Below are 21,506 nucleotides of genomic sequence, written 5' to 3'. Positions count from 1 at the left end.
GGTAAAGTTTTTTTTCCCCGCATTTTACCATCTCAGTCGATGGAGGTCTTCACACAGGTGGCTACTCATATAAGATAAGTTCTTACTTTAATGTCCCTTGGAAAAAAAAAAAAAAGAAGCAGCATTTGAAGCCAATAGAATTACAGAGAAAGCCTCTGAAAGAGGCTTTGCAAGAAAAGCCTTGTGCAGTCTTTTCTCCACAGCCAGGCATGACAATTGTGTTGGGCACAACTATGCTCACCCCCTGCCTCTTTTCCAAACACAAACTGAGCTCCACCTATGGAGTCAATGAAAGTGTTTCAACATAACATGCTGCACATATTTGGAAGTGCTGCTTTACTCTTGCTCATTTTTTTCAACTCGGCTCAGACAATACCTCGAGTGGTGTCCTTTCCAGTAACACTTTGCCCTTTCAATCCTATCTTGTGGTCATTAATCCGGCAATCTCACCTTCTTCTGGGCTGTGTTCCCTATCTAGCAAGTACTAACTGCTCAAAGCATTTTTGTTACTAAATACACGAACGAATGGGTAATGAGCATCTGAATCAATCAATCAGTTTATTTGTTTAAGTGCATTTATTCATGGTGCCTAATGTTTGGTATTGTGCTTCTAAAATGATACATAAAATCAAGCAACTGGGAAGAAAATGTGGCAATCCTATGCTTTCTATTGTTAATTATGTTTCATTGCTTCATTCTGACAAACTAACACATTACAATATTGGGGGACATCTTAATTTAATATTTAATTCTGTACGTTTTTTTAATATATAAATAAAAAGTGGTGTGGGCATAGTTTCATAGCTTATGATCCCTACACTGGATATTTCTGTTACCAAATTTAAAAGCCACATCAATGTATACTTATAAACCCCTGAACACCTGGGAATAGTTGATAATGAGCACAACAGACGACACACTTGGGCTCGCTAATGGATTAATTTATTACTTTTGCAGTTTTAAAATGTAGCAATAGGATGAAACTTTTCTCCCTAAATGCATAATCAGCTGAGAGTGTTATTTGTCTCATTTAAATGCAAAGAACAATTCTTCTTTTGCTACCTGCTTCCCAAATCCATTAAGTAGTTAATAACATAAGGACTAATGTAAGCTGCCTTTATTTAATAGAAATAAAGAAATAGAAATCAAACTGGCAGAGCCTTCTCATGATAATGGCTTCCCCCAGAGTAGCTGGATTATTCTTAGTAGAGTAGAAAAATCAAGGGAAGCTCCTTTATTAAAAATAATGGAAGAAACCATTATCTAATTTTGCCCATAATTAGCTGGGACCTCGGTCGAATCCACGTACTTTGAAGTTCTTCCCCTTGTCCTCCCACTACCTTCTTCCATAGTCTTGAACATTATATGCATTTCCAGATACTTCATGGAAATGATCATTCTGCTGGGTGGCCTATTAGTGAGATTACTTTCTCAAAATGTGTGCGGGTGTCAGAAGCTGAGTATGGATGAATATAGAAAATTCTAATTTTACATCACTTAGAAATTAACAAGGCAAATGAACAGAATCTACAGCATCATTCTCTCTAAACTACCATCTACAAATGATGGACTTGAGAGTCTATATGACGCCCTCCTGGCCCATCCTGATAGCATCCTTCCTAGAGATAGTATTTTATAGTGGAGGAACCTAAGATTTAACTCATACTGCTGTCACCCACAGAAAACTTTCCACCTCGCCTTGCAGGCCATGTACCTCAAACATTAAGGATCCAACCCCAGCCCGCTTCTCCAGCCCTACCTTCACACTCTCTATCCGATTCCAATGTCTCACCTTTGCATGAGCCCTCTGGCAAACTCTGGAAAGCATGTCTTTTCCCACACAATGTCTCCAATAGAGAAAGTCTTTCATAGAATCTCTTAAACGTATATGCTCTTAAGTTTCATCATACTCTACTCTAATTATTGGAGTTATTTGTTTACTTGCCCAGCTTCCCCCAAACAATGGTAGATGACTTAATAAAAAGATGATGCTTAATTTCTTTTTATATTATAGATTCTGGGATCTTCCTGGCACAGAGAGAACATTTGATTAAATTAAGAAAAAACTATACAACTGCATGGATTTTTGAAGTTTTACCCAATGTGATCTCTGTGACTGGTTGTTCTATCTGTATCCCTTCCTCTATTGCTTCAGGGAGTAAAGGTCTTCGCAATAAAAAAGAAAAAAGAAAGTTTTTGAGTTGCAAATTTTTGTCCTGGAAGGAACAGAAATATAAAATGATAGATTTGATAGTACAGACAGAGTCAGACACCACCCACAGATTAGTATGTTAAAAATTTTCTAGGAAGGGAAGAGATGCAGGAAAGCCCAAAGACCTGGGAGGTGACCTTCAGAAAGAAACATATACACTGCTTCAGCAAACCATGAACTCCTTACTATACCCACTGCTCCAATTAGAGGAAGTGAAACAGGTTCCCCAAACGGTACAGCCCCTGGAGGCACCAAGACCACAGAGCAGCCCATGCCCACTGTTCTCCCAACGTCAGCTTCACACTGAAGGATGGAATGCCTACAGGTTCCAGACAGATGGGCCTCAGACATGCCAGGGAGGAAGAGCTATGCAGAACAATTTATTCCCTATACACCCAGTGGGCACAACCATGGAGAGCTTGAGATAAATGAGCTATGAAGTTGGGGAGGCTACAGGATGCAGCAATGACCTCTGTGGACTGAAAACATGACAGTAATTAGAACATCTCAGCAGGTGCCAGCATGGATAGGCAAGGGTACAGAGGATTCGCCAAGCCACAATGGCTGCCCTCCTCCAACCCCACCAATGCCTGGGCCCTGTGCGAGCCACGCCTCTTTCCAGAGCTCTGACACCAACCTCAAGGGACAGGAGTCAGTGAGACTGTGATTCTACTTTTCTCTAACCCAAAGGAACTTAAAATAGAAAATGAGGAAAGTGAAATTAATATAGCTTAAATTTTGTGGAGGCTTATTCTAAGCAGTGATTCCTCGGTGCACTTTACATGTCATAATTCATCTAAAACCTACAGAAATTTCATGAAAACCGACAGCTGTTTTTAACCCCACGTCAGAGGTGAAACTGAGGCACATAGAAGTTAACAAGATTCCTCAACTCGTGACTAACAATGCTGGGATTCAAACCCAGTTTTCAAGTATTCACTGTTTGAACCCACTACACAAATGGCCTTTTATACACATCTGCTCCATATTTTGGAGACTGAAATTTGTTAGTATTACAAAATTAAGAAGCTGATTGATTAACTTATTATATTACAAAATTAGACACAATTACACTGAACTCAATATCACCATGTTGTCCATAAATTTTACTCCGCTTAAAAAATTTTCCTTTTACATTGGCATTTCTTGCACTTGAAAAAAATTGGAATATAAAATAAGGCAATTTGTATGGAAACTAAACAAAATATTTAAGCAGCTAGGTGCAAAGGACTTTTCAACAAATGTAGTGGGATTTCCAGCTGTTAAGCACTTATTATTGAAATGTTCTTCTATGAGCATTTTATATTATTAAACCAAACAATTTTACTTAGTGTCAAATCAGCTTGAATTTTGTTTTAAGTAATTTTCTTTTTCTTCATGTTAATAGATGGATGGTAAATCCTAGATGAAGTGTTGAAAGCCATATGAGATTTAAATAATGACATTCCCCCCGTTCAAATTGAGCCCTCTCTAGAGGAAATGAAATTCATTAGCTCATTGCAGGACTAAATTGTGACAACAGCTCACTAGGGTCCACAAATGTCACTCAAAGATATGGGTAAGAGGAGTGAATTGTGCGATGGCCATTGACCCCATCACTCTGGAAGGTTACATAATGGCAGCAAGCCAAGTTCTCCTCTACACCAACTTCACCTTTTCCTTCCAGCACTAACATTCAATGGCATCCTTCTTCAACTCTTCAGTGGAAACTTCTTGAAGCATCCTCCAGAGAGGTGCACAGGTGATCCTCCTCCCTGATTTCACTCATGTTTCTCTTTGACAACCATTTTGCCTCTTCCTCAACTCCTTTCAGCTCTTCTAACCCAGAAGCATTCTTCTTCCTTAGAGCCACAGACCAACTGCTTCTTCTATCTTAATATTCTTCCTCCGAATATCAACATGATTCCATCTCTCACCTCCTTTCAATTCTAATGGCATTTTAGCAGAGATCATATTATATATAACAGCACTTCTTATCTCCCTCACCCTCCTTTTCTGTCCTCCACAGAATTTATTAACATAGGAAGTATTATCATATCTCTTTGGTAATTTTGTATTTCCCTCCCTGCTCCAAACTAGAATGCAAAGTTCCACAAAGAGGGGTTTCACCTGTGTATTAATTTTCTGGGGCTGTCATAACCAAGTACCAGAAACTGGGTAACTTCAACAACAGAAAGTTATTGTCTCACAGTCTCCTATGAAGGAGAATCTTTTCCATGCTTTCCTGTTAGCTTCTTGGGGCTGGCTGCTCTCAGTGTGTATATGAATATGTGCATATATGTATGGTAGCTTCAAAGTTTGGGTGCATTAATATTCCTTCTAGTACTTTTTGTAGTTGGCTTGCATAGAAGCATTCAAGACAGCTAAAGCAGAACACCGACTGTGTTGTGTCTTTCTCAGGTCAAGCACTTCTTTTTTCCTTTTGCTAAAATATTTATACTCTTCCATGTCAATTTTTCTGTCTTGCATATTGCAAAGACCTGAAACAAATGATACATTTCCTTACTCTTTTATTGCTTTACCTTTTCCCAGTTTATCCATTTTTCCCAATTTCTGTCCTTCTATCATATATTTATTACAACTTTTAACACTGATGCTCTTTTCTTGCCTACTCAGGGAGGTTTTAATTCTCCTTTGTGCCTTACATGTGTAAGCACATACTGGCATTTTATTCTAGAATCCAACTTATTTTGTAAATCAGGAATTCCCCATTTTCAATCATCCTATATATGTGAGAAAAGAAATAATTTGGCTTTATCAGGAAGACATTTGTTGAGTAGGAAAATCCCAATGGACTACCGTCCATTTGTGGCAGCAAGAGCAATGATGCATCTCCATCATTTTAATTTTATTTTCAGATATCAAAGAAGAAGATAGTTAATAAGTATTGATCACCCATGAAGCCAGATCCTGTATTAAGCACTAACACTGGTGTGTAGAAAACTCAACACAAGCATGTGACATTTACAGCTTTTTAAATTTTCAACCTGTGATTTAGAACTCTGATAAATAAAAGCAACAGAATCTGTTATTTAACACTTCCTTAATTAGCCTCTCATTATTCTTCTGGAGAGACAATTGCTTTCTTTTGCAAAATACGTCTCAATTGGTTTTTTAGTTATTATATCATAAATATAGTTCCTTATTGTAAATGGTATCGCATCGGCCTTTTGGATCACAGGAGACAAAACTATTTGCACTATTATGTTAAGGGCTGTTGAATGTATTTATTGACAGAATTACATCTTGAGATTGTCTCCCCATTTTCTAGATGAGAACATTGAATCTCAGTGACCATAATTGCCTACGATCATATCTCTGATAAGTAATAGTGTGAATTTAAACTCAAGTTTGTGATTCCAGACATAAATAATGCATGTGTTAGAAGCATTAAATTACTATAGTGATGGCAAGGTCAGAACTCAAACCCAGTCTTTGGTCTCCAGAGATGGCGATTTCCCAACACAGGTCTCTGACACCCAAGGAACTCTTTATATTTGGATGAATACACTGTGTAGCAGTGCTGTGTCAATAGGGGCTAAATGCAGAGTCCATCCGCATGTATAATGGGCTTTAATTAGAAAGAGACACTTAAGGAAGTGTTTTTGAAGCAAACAAATGAGGCACATAAAAAGAGTCACTTACCAGAACATATTAGCCAGCTAGCTTGCTTTTATAATTTCTGCCATTGTCTGTGATTTATTTTACTTCAATAATATGCAAAAAAAAATGTACCTAGCCTCTCAGTGGTTTATGGTATTGACGGTCTGTGTCCTTAAATATATCTCTCTACAGATCTCTTCAACTATGACAAAAATATACTGGAGGTTTCATTATAACATATAATTGTATTGGTTTCAAACAATTTTTTAATCTAATGTATTTTACTTTATATATTTAGTTCCTCTGTAGATTGGTTTGTATTGGTTAATGGCTAGTTATCATCTTGATAAATGTGCTTTTATCATTACTTAATGTCCCTCTTTATCCTGATTCATCCCATTAACCTTACTTAGCACCTCGCCTCTCATTAGTACTGTGACTCTTCGTTAGCTTTAAGCTTTCTTTTTTCTAAAAAATGTATTTGACTAGTAGCTCTTCCCCATCCCTTTATTTTCTACCTTCAGTTATCATTAAAATGTGTTTTTTAGAATCAACACCTAGCTGCGCTTGACTTTCTCACCTAATGTCTCTCAGTGGGATAATCTGGTTGTTATTTATTTATTTATTTATTCATTTATTCATTCATTCATTCATTTTGATGATTTTATTTATTTGACAGAGAGAGCACAACCAGGGGGAGCAGGAGAGGAAGAAGCAAGCTCCCTGCTGAGCAGAGAGCCCAATGTGAGGCTAGATCCCAAGACCCTAGGACCATAACCTGAGCAGAGGGCAGATGCTTAACCGACTGAGCCACCCAGGCGCCCCTGTTCATATTTACTTTAATACCTAGTATGCTAAAGCTTAATCTTTTGGAATTTCTTACATTATTTATTTTATATTAATATTTTATTTTTCATTAATACTTCAACACTATGTTTCAGAGCCTAATTTTCTAGATTGCTGGGATATAGCAGTGAATAAAGCAGAAAAATAACCCCTATGAGGCAAAGACAGGGCATTTTTATGTTTTTCATGTTTAAGTAATCTCTACACCCAACATGGGGGTCAAATCTACAACCCTAAGATCAAGAGTTGCATGTTTTATAGACCTAGACAGCCAGGTGCCCTTTCAACCCTCAGATGAGAGGGGTGGGAGGGGCCAAGGGAGAGGGAGAATCTTAAGCAGGCTCCATGCCCAGCGTGGAGCCCATGTGGGGCTTGATCTCATGACCCTGAGATCATGACCTGAGCTGAAATCAAGAGTTGGACACACTTAACCGACTAAGCCACCCAGGCACCCCTCAACCCTCACTTTTTAAGCTGACTAGAGATAGAGGATGCTAAGTCCTTGTGTGGAACACACACACACACACATCCTATTGATTCTGTTTCTCTGCATAACCCTGACTGATATGGATTTTGGTACAGGAGTAGGGTTGTATTTTCTTAGGACAGCTGTAACAAGTTCTTATAAACCAAGCAGCTTAAAACAACAGAAATTTATTCTTTCACAGTTCTAGGGGCTAGAAGTCCAACATCAAGGTGTCAATAGGGCCATGCTCCCTACAAAGTTTCTAGGAAAGACTCCTTCCTTGCCTCTTCTAGTTTCTGGTTGTTGTTATGAATCCTTGGTGTTCCTTGGTTTGTGGCAGTGTAACCCCAACCTTTGCCTCTATTATCCTATGGATTTCTTCCTTGTGTCTTCCTGTATCTTCAAATCTCTCTTTTCTTAGAAGAACACCAGTCACTGGATTTAGGGTCCACCCTAAACCTGCATGACCTCATCTTAACTTGATCATATCTGCAAAGATCCTATTTTTCAATAAGGTTACATTCACAGATACTAGGGCTTCCACATGTCTTTTTAGGAAAGACGATTCAGCCCATAATAGCACAGCTATTAGCATCCTCTGATTAATACTGAAATAGCTGCCAGGCAGAAGTGATAAACACTCATTTCAGGCTTGCTCCTATACACTTAAGTGATCTTCAACCCTCACTATTTTAAGCTGGCTGGAGGCAAAGGACCCAGCACAGGATACTCAGGGCCTGCGTGGAACAGAGATGCCTTAATGACACAGCGAAAAAAACAAAACAACAAAACAAAACAAAACAAAACCCTTGTTATGTTAATCCACCAAGATTTATAGCAGTTAGAATATCCTCTTCAGTAACTCTGGCTTTGTGCCTTTCACATTCAGAAAGGGCAAGATAACAGGGAAACAAAAGAAATAAGTAAATTATATACCATGCTTTATGAAATCTAAAACACTATTGATCACAAGTGCTGACAGAATTGAAGCCCCCAATTGAATGATCTGTTACTGATTAAATGATATTTAAATTTTATTTAATTTTTTAAAGATTTTACTTATTTGAGAGAGAGAGCACAAGCAGAGGGAACAGGAGAGGCAGAGGCACAAGCAGACTCCCCACTGAGCAGGGAGCCCGACGCAGGGCTCGATCCCAGATCATGATCTGAGCTGAAGTCAGACGCTTAACCGACTGAGCCAATCCGGTGCCCCAGCAATATTCACATTCTAGAGATGTTTAAGTCTCGATTTAAAAACATGTGCAGTGCTGGGGCGCCTGGGTGGCACAGCGGTTAAGCGTCTGCCTTCAGCTCAGGGCGTGATCCCGGCGTTACGGGATCGAGCCCCACGTCAGGCTCCTCTGCTATGAGCCTGCTTCTTCCTCTCCCACTCCCCCTGCTTGTGTTCCCTCTCTCGCTGGCTGTCTCTATCTCTGTCAAATAAATAAATAAAATCTTTAAAAAAAAAAAAACAACCATGTGCAGTGTAAAGTGTATTAGAGCAGATGAACTGAGTGTGTGTTGCAGGGTGGTAAGTGCTACAGGAGAGAAGTAGGGAAAGAGGGAGAAGGATGGTCTAGGTGTGGCAGGGAGGGGGTTCAAATCTTAACAGCCCAACAAGGTGCCTCAGTGTGGGCACAACCTGAGGGAAGTCTGGAATATAGCTCCACGGGCATCTGAGGGAAAACTGTCTTTGTCATGCGTTGACCAGTTTCCTGCAATTACTTTCTGACCCTTTATAGAAAGATTGGCTAACCCCACTGTGCACATGTCCTGTATTCCAGTTAGTAAACTTATTTTTCATATGGGTATGAGTAAATGATTCTGAAATTCTTTATGCGTACATTAGAATTAAACAAATAAGCCAATATGTTGTGGATGACAAAAGCTGAGTCTTTCATCGATGGAGAAAGGAGTTATGAATGAGGAAATGGGGAGGGCGAGAACAAATCCTGTGACCTAGGACTGGAATTGGAGAAATCAGTAGGAACTCAAGATTTTTATATATAAATATAGGTAGGTATAAATAAACATAGAGTGGTGTTTAAGGATGCTCACTACAGTTAAAAATATTTATTACTGAGTTGCAGGATTTGGAGTGTTAATACTTTTGTCTTTTTATATATATATGTATGCATTTCCACATACATATATGTGTCTTTTTACATATATAAGATTAAGTTTCATTTTATAAAAACAGTAAAGGCAGTTAAAAATTTATAACTGTGATTTCAAATGGGAAGATGACTTTTAAGACACTTTTGAAAAAGAAAAGCAAAAATCATATTATTCAGTAATAACTGTATTTTTATAAACACAGTAGGAAAAAAAGGCTGAAAGGAGAAATGCTTATTTATGACTTATCTCTTGGTGGTGGGATTATAGATAATCTTTTTACATTTCTCTTTATTTTCCAAATTTTATACAATGAACACATATTGAGATTATAAGCAGAAAATGCTATTAAAAAACTTCAATCTGCTTTTACCTTGTGCTCTAATTGTAGTAGAAGTTAAACATATGGCATCAAGCTTCCAAGCTATAGCAAGATGCCAGTGTTTTAAAAAGTCTATTATCCTAACCCTGTAAGTAGTTGTTACCAGCTGAATACCGAAATATTTACTTATTCCTGTTCTACGACAAAAGGTAATCCTCTCAGAGATCATATTAGAGATTTGACTAATTACAACTCAAATTTCAAATACAATATTTGTTAATAGAAATCCTAATATAACTTTCACTTTGGATAAGCTCAGCTTTTAGAACATTAAGACTATAAAGGGGAATGTTATTATTTTTGTTAAAAAAGAGATTAAATGCGTCTGGTGTTAAGGTGTTAATGAAATAAATATCCATAAATGTTTTAATCACTTTAGTACTTTTTCTTTTTTAAAATTTTATACAGAAAACAAATTAATGATCAGATACATAGTAAGAAGTGATACGTTTTACATCTCAACACAATTTCCCACTTGGCAGCAATTTCTGAGTTTGCTTTGAGCAAGAATGTGTCACCATGAAATAAACCAAAGCTCTTTTACTCTCATTTCAGTATAAAGAGATGGACATCTCTTGTCACACACTAAAAGATGTTTTAAAATGCCTTCTTTGAATGTCATCATGAATGCTGCAAAATCTCTTCTGTCTCTGCAGAACTTCCCTGAGGAAACACACAGTTACCGAGTATACAACTTAATGTATTTGGACATTCCCATATATATGAAATCTAGTCAGGCTCTGTCATCCTCTGGTTTTGTGAAGAGTAAAATGAGGGAGGGAAACTCCCAGATCTCCATGGCTCTGCAATGCTGGGCAACATGTTTCATCATTCAAAGACAAGACATTAACCCAAGTATTCTGATCTAGGTCAGCACCCTTCTTTCTTTTTAATCTCCTCATTCTGTTTCCTTTGATAATATTCAAATACTTAATATTCCTCTGTACTCAATTCAAAGCCTACATATTTAATATGGAAGTTTAAAAAAATGGAAATGGAACACACCAAAGATGAATATATCAACTTGGAACGTGCTGGTTCTGTTCAGAGACAATTGAGGTCGATAAAATTTCCTGTGTCCAGCTGCCTGGAAGCATGGCCATTATACAAGTAGGGGGCACATCAAAACACAGAAGAGTGGAAAGTGTCTTCTCAACATCTTTGCACGATTGTACATCAAGACCATATTTTACTTTGATATGAGAGAGTGTGTGAAATGTTATTTCTAACTGTAACTCCCAGGAAACCAGATGAAAACTACACCAAAGGTGAAGGAATCCAAGTTTCAGAACAAAATGACTTCCTAAGAAAAGGTGACAGTTTCTTTCTCTTGCTGTAAATCCTTCTTTTTTTAAGATTTATTTTTTTATTTGAGAAAGAGAAAGAGCATGAGCTGGGGGAAGGGCAGAGGGAGAGGGAGAGAATCTCAAGCAGACTCCCTGTTAGGCATGGTGCCATCTCACAACCCCAAGATCATAACCTGAGCTGAAATCAAGAGTTGGATGCTCAACCAAGTGAGCCACTCAGGCACCCCTGCAAATTTTTCTTAATAACATAACACATGCATATTTTTTAAAAAAATCATTAAGGGCGCCTGGGTGGCTCAGTCGTTAAGTATCTGCTTTTGGCTCAGGTCATGATCCCAGAGTCCTGGGATCAAGCCCCGCATTGGGCTCCATGCTCTGCTGGGAGCCTGCTTCTTTCTCTCCCACTCCCCCTGCTTGTGATCCCTCTCTCGCTGGCTGTCTCCCTCTGTGTCAGATAAATAAATAAAATCTTAAAAAAAAATCATTAACACCTTGAAACAAAGGAAGATGATACGGAAGATAAAAGTCATAGTTCCAAACAACCAGAGGAGAAATTCAAAGCATGGCAGTGGCTCCAAGTGTGTTTTCAATGTAAGCAGACTGACACAGGTGCCCCCCCACCAAATGACCAAGTCAATAACAGGGATACTGAGTAAAGGCAGCTAGAAGGAACTGAATGCTCAGTATCTCCTAACCACCCGCCCACCCCTTAGACTGGTATTAAGCAACAAGTGAGTTTCTTTTCAGGTAAATGAACACGGACATCTGATCAGCAGAGCTGGTGTCATCTTGGGTTGATGACATTCTGGAGGATACTGAGAAGGCTAGGCTATTTGTGATGTTTCTTTTGCTCTCTTAACTTTTTTATTAAGTTCAGCGACCCAGTTTTATGCTGTGGTTTTCCTCAAATGCCAAAAGATTCTTGGCTGCCTTTATTTGCAATTCACTGTTAGTCTTCCTGTGACACTCTCAGAGAGTGGTGACCTGAGGGGGCAGCAACTGTCTCCTTGGGAGTACCCCTTGGGACCAAAGTGGGAAAAAGCAAAAGGCCAAAGGTGAGAAGACCCAGTATAAGTGTCACCAGTAAACAGCTTAGTAATTTAAAGTTCTTTCTGCTATAAGCCTAAATTGTTCCCAGAGTAAGGATAGCTGAAGACATCACTGGGCTCAGTTTTCAGGAACCGGCAGGGCTGAGACCAGCAAAGGAATCATAGCCTGAAAACCAAGGACTCTCCTTCAGGACAGTATAGCTTTCACTCTCTGTAAGAGCAAATACACAATGCTGTAATAATAATTGATGATCTGGGCATGGTATACCCAGGGCGACAGAACTACCAATTTGTACTCGCTGATCTATGCTTTCTTTTAAAAAGGTGCAGTATATCACACAAAGGAACAGACAAAGTAATTGGCTTTATTATTTTTCACAACCTGGCTTCACCTCCATTCTCCAGTGTGAAGCAGATTGAAAGACAGGAATATTAAATCAGCTATATTTTTTCTCTTGTCAGTCCTCAATCTTTCAAAAAATACACTCAAATTTCAGCTGTCCACTTCTTCCAAATAACTTAATTTGAAGAAACAGGGAACAGATAAGAGATTTTAAAAAAAGGGGGGGTACCCTGAAATATCTTACAATATGTGTGCCAGGGCACATAATGTTGTAAGAACCATCGAGGTGTCATGGCCAGGTATGGCCAGGTTAACTGCAGTGGTATACCAGTAGGCTGGGAGGCCTTTGGCCTTGGAACTAGACTTGCCTGCTATGGTGGTAATGGTGTGGGAGGTTCAACTGCAGCTGCTCCTGATGGGAGGCTATCCAGGAGGGCAGGTGGAACATGGGTTCCAGCAAGTAGTGTGATTAGGAAACTGGTGGGAGGCCAGGCAAGTAGTTGGCCTCAGAGAAGTCCAAACAGGTGGGAAGATGGAATACAGCTAGGACCAGGGGTAGTTAGAGATCTGGGCAGGGAGGCAATGTTAGTGGCATCTGTCGGTGGACAACAGTACCTTCCTCTGGTATGGGATCTGGGTCAGGATTAAGACTCTTTATGTTTCTAGGGTCAAAGGGAGCAAAACAGTACCTTGCTCTAAAATGACTATGCAGGATGTTATCTAGATCTGTTCAAGTTCCCTATTAAAAAGAGAGTGAGAATAGCTGAGAATTAATAGATAGCCTGAATGAAGGGTATAGTAAATATCTATAAATTATTAGGGGTTAGATACATTTTTGTTTGTTTTGTTTCCTCACTCTCTTAACTCAGTGTTAGCATACAAAATTAAAGGCCAAGCACAATTTTAGAAAAGCATCTCCTTTCATATAAAATGGTATCCTTGAGGTCCAAGTAGTCCAGCTATCAGAGTTACAATGAAATATATCCACAGCAGATCCATGGAGACAGCCTTGACAAGGAAGCCAGGGAAAGGGGGAAAAAATTGTCTGTTTGGATTTGGTGCTGAGCACAGGCAGGTATTGGCTTTCTGAGAAGGTTATAAGGTTGTAAGGCCATTGTAATGTGGACTTTGATGTGACCTCTTTGTACCCACAGGCTAATGAGACCTATGATGTTCAACACACACACACACGCATACAATTACATACATTTTTATTTCTGTCTTAACAGTATGTTTTTAGCACTTTCTCACATCATTAAATATACTTTTCAAATGCATAATTTTATCATGGTAGAATAGTCCATCATATGGCTGCACAGTTATTTATATTACAAAAAACCTCTCATGGCACATTTTTTGCAAGAGTTGATATAATAAGTAACTATGTGATGTTATTACCCCTTGCATATAAATCAATGACCACATTTCCATTTCCCAGCATGGGGGTTACTTTCCATTTCCCAGCATGGATATAAACTCTTTTAATATTGCTATATATATATGAATATTGCTATATATTGCCCATTTGCTTTCCAAATAGGTTATGCCAGTTGGTATTCCTACCACTGACCTAGAGGACCATAAATTTTCAATAGGATTTAAGGGAAACAGAGTCCTTGGGCTGCTCAGCAATGAGGTGGAAGGATGAAACAATTTCAGTTATGAGTTTGAGACCTCGGCTCAAGATTACAGTTGGGGCATTGCTAAGAAAGTCTCCATATCCATAGCCAGACTAGCTGTCCCTAGATAAGGCTGAAGGAGGGACAGAGCACCTGCATCTTGAGGAGGGTCAATTTTTAAAAGAATTTAGTTTAGGGTTTTTGCTTTTGTTTTGTTTTTTTACATCTCCAGTAGTAGTAATCCAAATTTACATATTGGTAACAAAATGTCCCTTATGAACCTCTCCAGCACCTGTTCCTATTAATGCACTGCAAAGGGAGAAAATAGGGACTATCAGACGACATCCAGGACGCAAGCCTTTCCAGACATCAGATGGGAAACAAAATAATTTGGATACCCACATATTCCTAGAGTTCCCCTATTAAAGAAGATCGTGGCATTAGTAATCGCCTGTCTGGGAGGTATGGAGTGTATAGGGCACATGAGGCTTTTGAACTGCAATGTTTGCTACAGTTCTGGTGACACACTCTTCCGACTGCATGACCTTGGGCACAGCACTTCTCTCAGAGACACAGACTTCTCTCATTCTAATAGTGACAATTTCTTTCTTTCTTTTTATTTTTTAGAGGCAGGGCGGGGCAGAGGAAGAGGGAGAGAGAATCTTAAGCAGGCTCCATGCTCAGCATGGAGCGAGACACGGGGCTGGATCTCACAACCCTGAAATCATGACCTGAGTCAAAATCAAGAGTCAGATGCTTAACCGACTGAGCCACCCAGGTGCCCCTAATAATGATAATTTCTTAGTAGAGTTACATAAGGTTTGCTACAAAAAAGAACCCTGCATTCTTTGAGATGCTATATACATCAAGATGTCTCCCATTATTATTTCTAATTAAATCATTATCTGGACAGTGATCTAGAGTGTCGGTTCACTTCAAATGGAGGTGGATTCTTTTGGGTTGTTTTTCGTTACAGGCTATGGGTCAACAGCCTTGAGTTTAGATCTGCCTTCTATGAGTTAAATAACCTTCTTGTTTACCTAAAATATTGTTGAATCCCCTGGCTCAGGGCTGCTTAGGGGGACTTGGCGAGGTCAGTTAAGACAATCCTTGGATCTAGTTCTTCATGGCTTCATGATCTTGGTAAGGACCAATTTATCTCAGTAACCAGGTTAACTAAACACACAGCTTAGAGCAAGGTTAGCAACCTCCAAATCTCCCATGGAAGGGGCAGGGATGTAAATGTAAATCTCGGGCTAGATGTAAGACAATAAAGTAAGTGGTAGGTCCTCTGGCTAACATAAAGGCATTCAAATTTTATTTATTTACAAAACTCTTCCAGTCAAACAGAGTATGTCAGCATTTGCAGCTCCTGACTGAGATTTGAATACGAATGTGGATTTCTTCATTTACAGTCTTGTTCTGACTTTTCCTGTCCTCTAATTGAACTGTATCTTAGCTTTAGGTGCCTAACCTTCACGTGACAGTTTGCCCAAATAGGTCCCTTCAACTCTGTTTACAGGGTAGGAATTGCTTTAATTTCTATGGCAACACAAACAAGTAGTAGGCACAAACACATTTTGAGCCAGAATACAGCTTCAAAGGAGGTCATGCAATTACAACAGATCCTCACGTACATTAACTTTTTTAAGGCTCACAACTACCTATAGAGGGATAATATTATATTTGTACATGATGAAACAATTTAAAAACTGTCTATCTAACACGAAGCCAAGCAAGGATTTTAACTCATAACATCTAACTCCAAATTTTTTACTCCTAAACTATAATGTTGTCAGTGATCTATGCATCTTGAAGTCTAGGGCACAATATGCTTAGATTTATTCTGTGATTTCCACTGAAACTAAATATTAAGCCACTGTCCAAAGGGGAAAAATACTTTGTTAATTATTATGATTAAAGCATAATATCCTAGACCTAGTGATTTTCTGCATTGTTTTGGACAGCTGTAGCGCCATTAGATCTTAATGCAAACTACAAGAGAAATGGGTCTGTAGGCGAAGAAGTTTAAGAAACCTGAGTGTTGATACAAAGTTAAACAGTGTCTTACTATAGGATTATTCTGAGTTTCTAATATTTTAATGTTATTTATGACTCTCCAAAGAATAGAGGTTCTAGTTTCTGCCTCATCTACAACCCAAAAATAAGTCGTGTAATAAAATTGGGAAAATACCACGTTAACATTAATGCCTCCTTTAATTTAATCAAAGATCACCATCAGGTAATATGGAACTTGGCTGTCTGATATGAAATGCAAGCACATTTGTGGGTTTATAGATGAGGGGCTTAGTTTTATTTATGGCCAACTACCTTCACCTCATTAGTTGGGCAGAGTGATAATCTGTTACAAATAACTTTGGCACAAAGTTGTAGACAAACCAACCAAAAATGCAGCTTTTGACTAGCTTTGAAATTGGGTTAATTTATTAATTTGTAAGAAGTCTAGTCTGCTGAAGTTATTAATACACACACACACATCCTAAGGAATCTAAATGTATTAATCTCTAGGTTATTCCCTGGACTGCAAAATATTATCCAAACCAATTCTTCTTACCCATTTACCAGACCTGTCTTCCAGTATCTGTTTCTGTGCTTTTCAAACCATGATTCAAATACCTCCCTAACAGTTACTCAGTCCTTACCACATTGGCACTGGGCCCTTTAACTTGGCTTTAAGGATCACATTAATTGGACTCCACTTTATCCGCTCAGCTTTAAAATCTACTATGTCTCAAAGTATCTAATCAGTCAGGCTGGTCTCATTGCTAGGTATCTTTACAGTTTTGATTATGTTCTTCCCCAACCTGGAATCCAGTGTCTTCTCTCTGATCATACAAATCCCAAATGAAACTCACTTCTTAGAGATAATTAATTCAGACACAGTTTGGCAGATGAGAAAATGGTCATTCAGGGGCACCTGGGCGGCTCAGTTATTAAGCATCTGCCTTCGGCTCAGGGTGTGATCCAGTGTCCTGGGATCGAGCCCCGCATCAGGCTCCCTGANCATCGGGCTCCCTGCTCCGCTGGGAGCCTGCCTCTTCCTCTCCCACTCCCCCTGCTTGTGTTCCCTCTCTCGCTGGCTGTCTCTCTGTCAAATAAATAAATAAAATCTTTAAAAAGAAAAAAAAAAGAAAATGGTCATTCAAATGAGTTCAATGATTTGTTCAAGGTCAGAGACCTGACATATGGTGAAGGAAGGGTGCAGAGCTCCAAAATCCTGCTCTATCCCTCTGGATTGTGCTTCTTATTAGGTCCACCTTTTAAGAAAGTCACTAGAGCTGTAGTGAGTGAAAACTATATAAGACTTTCTAGCCACATAGGCCATCAAAGAACTGGATATCAAAGGCAAATAAAAAATGGGAGTCTGAAATCCTATTATCAAGGAAATCATGAACACATGCTTAAAACCCAAAGCTGCAGCACACATCCTCAAACTTAAAAAAAAAAAAAAAAGAAAAGAAAAGAAAATCTGTTAAAAATTTACTTTAGAAATCTCATTTTCTCTGTAGAACTACACCAGAGGGCAAATTTTCATCTACAGGGGGAACTGTTTATTAAATGTATTTCTTGTCATATTTTGCAAAGTGTTAATGCCTTTCACTTCCCATCAAACACTCAGCATAGAGGCTGCAGGACTGTCATCTGAAGAGACAGAGAAGGACCTGGGTTATCCTGGTGTCTGATTTAATTTTATTCCTTTGCCAGTTAAATTTTGCATCTGTTTTTCCCCTTAGATAACTGCTCACAATCTTATTTTGCAGCCTCCTACAAGTTTTCATGATTTGTCAAACTCACATTTCAGTCAAGTGAAAAATCTTACCTGTGATGAAAAAAAAATGGAGTGATGGCAAAATTCAAACAAATGTCTGTGACTCATATTAGAATAGTCACGTTGGTATAACTGCATGGGTTATAGTAAGGTCCTGAAAGCCAGATGAGAAAACCCCATGCAGTTGCTCTAAAGACAGGAAAAGAGAGTCCCCGGGGAGGCAGCTGCTCTATAGCCACTTTACCAGCAGTGGGACCTAGGACATGTGACTTGAATCCTAGCTTGTCATCTAATCCTTAAAATGATTTAAGATGGATCTGACATCTAAGACTCTTCCTTCTCTTCTCATCCTATGATTAGGCAAGGGCAGTAGTAAACAATGTCAGAAAACACCAATAAGTACGTATCTCTCCCCCGTTTCTGGATTTCTGGGTGGGTGATTAACTTTGCACATTCCTGGTAGGATTTTTTTTTTCATAATCAAATACATTTCATAACAACTTCCTCCTTAAATGTCATATTTGCACTGGCCAAGGTTCTGGCTAGACTGATCCTTCACAGGGCTGTACCAATCATTCTGGCCAACTGTGGTTGGCTTGGGAACAGCTTATGTAGAAAACAGCCAGCCTTCTCTTTATCAAGGGAATACAGAGTCCCAGGGAACACTCCTTTACAGGGGGGCAAGGAGGTGCTCTTCATCTGTGCAACAGAATCTAAAACACCCTTTAAAAAACTCACACAAAGAATTTTAGAAAAGCTCAAAGAAAACATGTGAAAATATTAATAGTGGTTGTCATTGCATGGTGACACTTTTGGGAATATATTGAGTTTATAATGACACATTTAAATTCAATGAAATAAAGGGGCTCCCATAAAATGACTTTTAATATGAAAATATGAACTACTTTATTTTTGATTTATCTTGTTAAAATTGACTCTGGGAAATATTTTGCTATTTGAACCTATTATATCTCTGCTTCAAGTGAATTAACTATTGTTTTGGTTTCAGGCCAAGGTCAAATTGATTTATGAAAGCCATTTTGAAATTTTGCTTTAAAATCTTTCAAAGCATTAAAAATAGCAGAATTATCACAGCTATAGAAAATTACTTAGTATTAAAATTTTAAATCCACATTTTGTTTCTCTTAAGTCAGACAGTGGGTATATGGATGCTCATTGTAACAATAGGTATACAGATGTTCTTTATGCCCTTCGTATGTCAAAATAATAAATATTTTGGAGAATTACATTTAAAATAAAATAAAATCTACACTTTGCTTCAAAACTAGGATTTCCTTTCATTTCCGCAATCACTGAAATACTGTACAGGGTCTTACCCTTCGGTTATTCCTCCAACTGGAGCTGAAAGATGAGGTTAGCTCACGCTGCCCCAGTAGTTCAGGGATAATCTGCCTTCCCAGGAATTGCTCTGGGCCAGAGCATGAGAAAGACTTGCCTCTGACTCCCAAGGCTTTACTGTCTGCAACTGAATGAAAGGTAAGACATACTCATCTTTGTGGAGCTTTCTAATACCTTGATGTTGACACAGCTTGGTGGAAAGGGCTGCATGCCTTTTTCTGACCCCACTCACAAATGTCTTAACAGAAACTCACACACATTTTAAATGAACAGCATGAAGCCACATTGAAAAACACTCAAGCAGCTTTGTTTGAAGAACTGTCCCACGGCTGGGAGTGGTCAGGTTCAGATCCTAGGTGAAGTCTTGTTACTAATTCATCTACAATGGAGGGCCAATCACCCCTCCTTTGAGACGTTCCTTTTATGTTAAGTGAGAGCATAGACTAGCTAATGGCAGTATCTTTCATATCAAACTGTCTATGATTATGAGTTCCTAAGGCTTGACAAAACTTATAATTTAAAAATTTAATTTAAATATATAAATGCAAAAGTATTCAATTCCAGTAAACTGCTGAACAAATCCTGCCCTCTCTTATCCTCTTCCCTTCAGACTTTCTGAGCATAAAGCTTATTCTATGATTCAATACAATAAGCTAAAATATCTCCAAAGTGGCAATCAAGCTGCAAGCATCTAGACCACATAATATATGCTAAAAATACTAATTGGATTTTCTTTTTAAATAAATAAGCAGAAATCCACTCCATATTGCACATTAGCATATAATATATAGGAAGTAAGCATTTTTACAGCCTGGATCAAGCATAATTGTATTTATTTCACATATAATAGGCTCATCTTTATAACATTTAATTAGATGTTACATGATAACAATTGCTACAGAATACCTACTATCTTTCTCCTGCTACATTACATAAATAAACAGATATGTAACTTGATTCAATGACATATTTTGAATATTAACTTGCCTGCACTTTGGTTTTGGTAATTGAAAATTTCTTCTCTGGAGTAATTTAGTCTTTGGAGCAAAGTAAGTACTACAGACTGAATGTCTGTATCTGCCTAAAATTCTTGTGTTAAATCCTAACGCCTAATGTGATGGTATTAAAAGATGTGGCCTTAAGAGGTGCTTAGTCCATGAGGGCAGAACCCTCATAAATGGGATTACTGCTCTTATAAAAGACACATTAGAGAATCCCCTTGCTCCTTGTGTCATGGGAGCACACAAGGAAGTCAGTCTTTGAGCAGGGAAGCTGGCTCTCATCAGACACCAAATCTGCTGATGCCTTGGTCTTGGACTTCTCAGCTCCTACAACTGTAAGAAAGAAATCCTTGTTTATAAGCCATCTGTCTATGGTATTTTTGTTAGAACACCTGAATGGACTGAGACAAGGGGGAATGAAGAAGTCTTTCCTTGCCAGTCCAATTAGGAGCTTCTACAGGCCTGCCTCCCCCTTGGGAGGGATGTCTGTCCTTAGAAACCTGCCTGGGACAGCTATGTTCATAGGTTCCATGATTTCCTCAATCGCCATATTTTATCATCATGTTTTTGAGTCAACTACCTGATTCCTGGGAAACAACCTTGAGGTTTGCAGAGGATTTACTGGGGAGTGCACTTGGGAACCTGAAAGAAATGGGCAAGAAGGACCGCTTGGAGGCAGACATTTACATGAAATGGATCACAGATCTAAATGTAAGAACTAAAAGTATAAAACTCTTAGTAAAAGCACAGGAGTAAATCTGGTGGAAGTAAATCTTGAGTTACACAATGGTTTCTCTGATATGACACCAAAAGCGTAAGTGACAAATGAAAAAGATAGATCAAAATGAGTATGTGTGCCCTTCCAAAACATAATTAAGAAAGTGAAAAGACAACCCACAGAATGGGAGAAAGTATCTGTAAACCCTATAGGGAATTGTCTGCAGAGTACGTAAAGAACTCTTACAATTCAACATTAAAGAGTCCAATTTAAAAATGTATGAAAGATTTGAACAGACATTTCTTCACAGAGGATAGACAAATGGGGATATACAATAAGCACAGGGAAAGAACGCTCAGTATCATTGGTTACTGGGGAAATACAAATCAAAGCCCCAGTGAGACATTACTTCATACCCACTAGGATAGCTGGAATCAGGGACAGATAACAGGCAGTGTTGACGAAGGTCTGGCAGAGTTGGAACCCTCAGACATTGCTCATGAGAATATAAAATGATTCAGCTCCTCTGGAAAACAATTTCATAGTACCTCAAGATGTGAAACTAAAGCTACCATATAATCCAGCAATCTGACTTTTGAGTATGTGGAAGGAGAAAACTGAAAATAAATCCATACACACAACTTGTACACAAATGTTCAAAGCAGCCATATCATTTTTCATAGCCCAAACCAGAAA

At 38.6% G+C, this 21,506-nt stretch overlaps 1 protein-coding gene across 1 annotated transcript in view; it reads right to left on the bottom strand.

Moving 5' to 3' along the window:
* Positions 1-21,506, bottom strand: part of NRG3 (neuregulin 3) — a gene marked incomplete at its 5' end in the record, with an annotated part of 1,035,788 nt that overhangs the window by 126,817 nt on the left and 887,465 nt on the right. The gene's annotated exons all lie outside the window — the stretch shown is intronic.

Source organism: Ailuropoda melanoleuca, chromosome 6 (genome assembly GCF_002007445.2).
Source record: "Ailuropoda melanoleuca isolate Jingjing chromosome 6, ASM200744v2, whole genome shotgun sequence".
NCBI classification, from domain to species: domain Eukaryota; kingdom Metazoa; phylum Chordata; class Mammalia; order Carnivora; family Ursidae; genus Ailuropoda; species Ailuropoda melanoleuca.
This window is presented reverse-complemented; position numbering and strand designations above follow the sequence as displayed.